Below are 5,697 nucleotides of genomic sequence, written 5' to 3'. Positions count from 1 at the left end.
GGTGCATGGCCGTTCTTAGTTCGTGGATTGATTTGTCTGGTTAATTCCGATAACGAACGTGACTCACATATGCTAACTAGAACGCAGTCAGCGTTAATGCGTCGATGCCGATTGGAACGGGTTAGGACCTTTCGGTGGAGTATGACCTGACACCTTCGCTGTTCGTGTGCGCAAGTGCACTTACGGTACGCTGCTTAGCAGGACAATTTGTGTTTAGCAAAATGAGATCGAGCGATAACAGGTCCGTGATGCCCTTAGATGTTCTGGGCTACACGCGTGCTACAATGTGGGTAGCAGCGTGTCTCCTATTCCGAGAGGAACGGGAAATCACTCAAATACTCACTTAGTAGGGATTATGGATTGCAATGGTCCATATGAACTCGGAACTTCTAGTAAGTGCTGGTCATCAGCCAGCGTTGAATACGTCCCTGCCCTTTGTACACACCGCCCGTCGCTACTACCGATGGATTATTTAGTGAGGTCTTTGGAGATGATCGTTCGCTGGATCCTCGTGAACCGCGTCTGCTTTATCGAAGTTGACCGAACTTGATGATTTAGAGGAAGTAAAAGTCGTAACAAGGTTTCCGTAGGTGAACCTGCGGAAGGATCATTAGTGGCCAAGTGATCCTTCCAGAAGTCCGAACCTGCGGGTTGAGACTTCGGCACAAGTTGCCATATGATAATTGACGAAACACTATAGAAGTCCGAACCTGCGGGTTGAGACTTCGGCACAAGTTGCCATATGATAATTGACGAAACACTATAGAAGTCCGAACCTGCGGGTTGAGACTTAGGCACAAGTTGCCTTATACATGACTTTGAACAAATACACAAGTCCGAACCTGCGGGTTGAGACTTAGGCACAAGTTGCCTTATACATGACTTCGAACAAACACACAAGTCCGAACCTGCGGGTTGAGACTTAGGCACAAGTTGCCATATGAAAGTTGACGAAACACTAACAAGTCCGAACCTGCGGGTTGAGACTTAGGCACACGTTGCCTTATACATGACTTCGAACAAATACACAAGTCCGAACTTGCGGGTTGAGACTTAGGCACAAGTTGCCTTATACATACATTGGCCAAATAAACAGAAGTCCGAACCTGCGGGTTGAGACTTAGGCACAAGTTGCCATATTATATTCGATCAAACACTAAGTAGTCCGAACCTGCGGGTTGAGACTCAAGACCGTAACAAGATGTCACTATACAAGTCCGAACCTAAGGGTTGAGACTTAATGCGATCTAGATACCAAGTTGACATCCAATACCTGTTGAGCAAAACCAAAGATTCCCTGTTCTCGAATGATTACACTATATAACAGGGAATCATGAAGAAATCAAGCAAGCGTGAAACAAAGTCATCACTTGGGCATGCTCGATAGCCAACCACATGACCTTAACCTAAGAGAGCATGCAAACCACATGATACCTATAAACGATTAACCCGCCCTAGTTCAATCGTTCACCAAGTGATGACTTCAGTATGGCTAAGAGAAAAACTTTTGAATGGGAAAAACTCTAAGTCCGAACCTCCGGGTTGAGACTTCCGCGTCGGAGGTGGGCGCACCTCCTATCCGAAAGATGGTGAATCAGGGGTGTTCGATCAGCAATGGTCGGATGCCCCGTCGTAGTCCAACTATGACAATCCAAGTCAAGACCTCCGGGTTGAGACTTTCCGCGAGTACAAGCATAAAGGAACACGGACCAAGCGGTACCGAGAGAATCGGTACTAGAGCCCTCGTGGTTCTACATTGAGAGAGCCCTCGTGGTTCTCATTAGGGGCTTTATGCAAGTCGTACTCAATACTGTGGTGTGAAGTATAAAGTATAGTCTTCGCCTGGTCCACGCTGCTTCGGCGGTCCTGGGTAAGATAGTTCATTCTAGCTTGCCCTATAGTGGAATGAGGACACTTAATGCTTCGTCTTTTAGCGGCGGCTAGACTCCTCCTCACGGGGAACGAGTTGACGCACACAGCGGCGGCTTACGCACTATGGCAATCATGGATGCCTGAAGATTCCGTGAAGTTCTCCCCTGGTCCACGCTGCCTCGGCAGTCCTGGGTAAAATGGAATATTTCCAGCTTGCCCTATAGTGGAAGAGGACTATCCAACAATACAAAGTCAAGACCTCCGGGTTGAGACTTTCCGCGTCGGTGGTGTCGCGCACCGCCTATCCGAAAGATGGTGTAACAGGGGTGTTCGATCAGCAATGGTCGGATGCCCCGTCATAGTCCAACTATGACAACCAAAGTCAAGACCTCCGGGTTGAGACTTTCCGCGTCCGGAGGTACGCGTACCGCCTACCCGAAAGATGGTGTGCTTCTGGGGTATTCGATGAGTCGGATACCCCGTCGTAGTCCAACTATGACAATACAAAGTCAAGACCTCCGGGTTGAGACTTCCGCGTCGGAGGTGCGCGCACCGCCTACCCGAAAGATGATGAATCAGGGGTGTTCGATCAGCAATGGTCGGATGCCCCGTCGTAGTCCAACTATGACAATCAAAGTCAAGACCTCCGGGTTGAGACTTCCGCGTCCGGAGGTACGCGTACCGCCTACCCGAAAGATGGTGAATCAGGGGTGTTCGATCAGCAATGGTCGGATGCCCCGTCGTAGTCCAACTATGACAATCAAAGTCAAGACCTCCGGGTTGAGACTTTCTGCGAGTACATGCATAAAGGAACACGGACCAAGCCGTACCGAGAGAATCGGTACTAGAGCCCTCGTGGTTCTACATTGAGAGAGCCCTCGTGGTTCTCATTAGGGGCTTTATGCAAGTCGTACTCAATACTGTGGTGTGAAGTATAAAGTATAGAGTCCTCCACTGGTCCACGCTGCTCCGGCGGTCCTGGGTAAGATAGTTCATTCTAGCTTGCCCTATGTGGAAGAGGACTCAATACCCTACCTGTTGAGCTTGAAACAAAGTCATCACTTGGGCATGCTCATATTGCCATACAATATTCCATTATCTACTAATGAGCATGCAGCTATATGATTATAACCTGTAAACGATTACCCCGCCGTAGTTCAGCGCTTCAACCAAGTGATGACTTCAGTATGGCTAGTGTGTGAAGTATAAAGTATAGTCCTCCCCTGGTCCACACTGCTTCGGCGGTCCTGGGTAAGATAGTTAGTTCTAGCTTGCCCTATGTGGAAGAGGACACCATACTTAATACTGTGGTGTAATGAACAAAGTATAGTCCTCCACTGGTCCACGCTGCTTTGCAGTCCTGGGTAAGATAGTTAGTTCTAGCTTGCCCTATGTGGAAGAGGGCATACAAGACAAAGTATAGTTCTCCCCTGGTCCACGCTGCTCCGGCGGTCCTGGGTAAGATAGTTAATTCTAGCTTGCCCTATGTGGAAGAGGACTCAATACCCTACCTGTTGAGCTTGAAACAAAGTCATCACTTGGGCATGCTCTATAGCCAATCACATGACATTAACCTAAGAGAGCATGCAGCGTATTATCCCAATGCAAAGTAAACGATAGACTCGCCCTAGTTCAGTGCTTCAACCAAGTGATGACTTCAATTTGGCTAGTGTGTGAAGTATAAAGTATAGTCCTCCCCTGGTCCACACTGCTTCGGCGGTCCTGGGTAAGATAGTTAATTCTAGCTTGCCCTATGTGGAAGAGGACACCATACTTAATACTGTGGTGTAATGAACAAAGTATAGTCCTCCACTGGTCCACGCTGCTCCGGCGGTCCTGGGTAAGATAGTTCATTCTAGCTTGCCCTATGTGGAAGAGGGCATACAAGACAAAGTATAGTTCTCCCCTGGTCCACGCTGCTTCGGCGGTCCTGGGTAAGATAGTTAATTCTAGCTTGCCCTATGTGGAAGAGAGCATACATGAACCAAGAACGAAGGTTATGATCGAGGAATGATTCGACAACTAACCGATGGTATGAAATGTGAAGAATTCAAGCAAGCACACAATCAAGTCATCACTTGGGCATGCTCGATAGCCAACCCTATGACATTAACCTAGTAGAGCATGCGAAAACCAATATATATGTAAACGATGCCCCTCCCTAGTTCAGCGCTTCAACCAAGTGATGACTTCAGAATGGCTAAATCAAATCGGTTCAAAACATACCATCGGTACCCTATTGAAACACACAAGTCGATATCAAACCTCATGATTGTGTAGTCCTCCACTGGTCCACACTGCTCCGGCGGTCCTGGGTAAGATAGTTCATTCTAGCTTGCCCTATGTGGAAGAGGGCACATTACTCAATACTGTGGTGTTATGAACAAAGTATAGTCCTCCACTGGTCCACGCTGCTTCGGCGGTCCTGGGTAAGATAGTTAGTTCTAGCTTGCCCTATGTGGAAGAGGGCATACAAGACAAAGTATAGTTCTCCCCTGGTCCACGCTGCTTCGGCGGTCCTGGGTAAGATAGTTAATTCTAGCTTGCCCTATGTGGAAGAGAGCATACATGAACCAAGAACGAAGGTTATGATCGAGGAATGATTCGACAACTAACCGATGGTATGAAATGTGAAGAATTCAAGCAAGCACACAATCAAGTCATCACTTGGGCATGCTCGATAGCCAGCCTCATGACATTAACCTAGTAGAGCATGCGAAAACCAATATATATGTAAACGATGCCTCCCTAGTTCAGCGCTTCAACCAAGTGATGACTTCAGAATGGCTAAATCAAATCGGTTCAAACCATACCATCGGTATCCTATTGAAACACACAAGTCGATATCAAACCTCATGATTGTGTAGTCCTCCACTGGTCCACGCCGCTTCGGCCGTCCTGGGTAAAATGGAACATTCCAGCTTGCCCTATGTGGAAGAGGGCACATTACTCAATACTGTGGTGTGAAGTATAAAGTTCAGTTCTCCCCTGGTCCACGCTGCTTCGGCGGTCCTGGGTAAGATAGTTCATTCTAGCTTGCCCTATGTGGAAGAGGACACTTCATACTTCGTCTCTAAGCGGCGGCTTGACTCCTCCCTACGGGGAACGGGTTTACGCGCACAGCGGCGGCTTACGCACTATGGCAGTCATGGATGCCTTACGTTTCTATGAAAAGTGTGTTCCTCCCCTGGTCCACGCTGCTTCGGCAGTCCTGGGTAAGATAGTTAGTTCTAGCTTGCCCTATGTGGAAGAGGACACGTAGACTTACTGTGGTGTGAAGTATAAAGTTCAGTTCTCCCCTGGTCCACGCCGCTTCGGCCGTCCTGGGTAAAATGGATTCATCCAGCTTGCCCTATGTGGAATGAGGACACTTTATGCTTCGTCTCTAAGCGGCGGCTTGCTCCTCCCTACGGGGAACGGGTATACGCGCACAGCGGCGGCTTACGTTATGGCAGTCATGGATGCCTTACGTTTCCATGAAAAGTGTGTTCCTCCCCTGGTCCACGCTGCTTCGGCAGTCCTGGGTAAGATAGTTAGTTCTAGCTTGCCCTATGTGGAAGAGGACACGTAGACTTACTGTGGTGTGAAGTATAAGGTTCAGTTCTCCCCTGGTCCACGCCGCTTCGGCCGTCCTGGGTAAAATGGATTCATCCAGCTTGCCCTATGTGGAATGAGGACACTTTATGCTTCGTCTCTAAGCGGCGGCTTGCTCCTCCCTACGGGGAACGGGTATACGCGCACAGCGGCGGCTTACGCAAGTTAGTCACCCTCGGCAGTGGATCACTCGGCTCATGGATCGATGAAGACCGCAGCTAACTGCGCGTC

General features: G+C 48.7%; 1 non-coding gene across 1 annotated transcript in view; it reads left to right on the top strand.

Annotated features, from left to right (window-relative positions):
• Positions 1 to 5,636: 5,636 nt before the first annotated feature.
• The window catches only part of LOC131270543 (5.8S ribosomal RNA), a 155-nt gene continuing 94 nt past the window's right edge, over positions 5,637 to 5,697 (top strand). Inside the window, exon 1 of the ribosomal RNA XR_009179604.1 lies at positions 5,637 to 5,697. This exon is cut by the window's right edge and continues 94 nt beyond it. This is a non-coding gene — a ribosomal RNA (5.8S ribosomal RNA).

Source organism: Anopheles coustani, assembly GCF_943734705.1.
Source record: "Anopheles coustani chromosome X unlocalized genomic scaffold, idAnoCousDA_361_x.2 X_unloc_39, whole genome shotgun sequence".
In the NCBI taxonomy this organism is placed as follows: Eukaryota; Metazoa; Arthropoda; class Insecta; order Diptera; family Culicidae; genus Anopheles; species Anopheles coustani.
The sequence above is the reverse complement of the archived record's forward strand: the minus strand, read 5'-3'. Positions and strand labels throughout refer to the sequence as shown.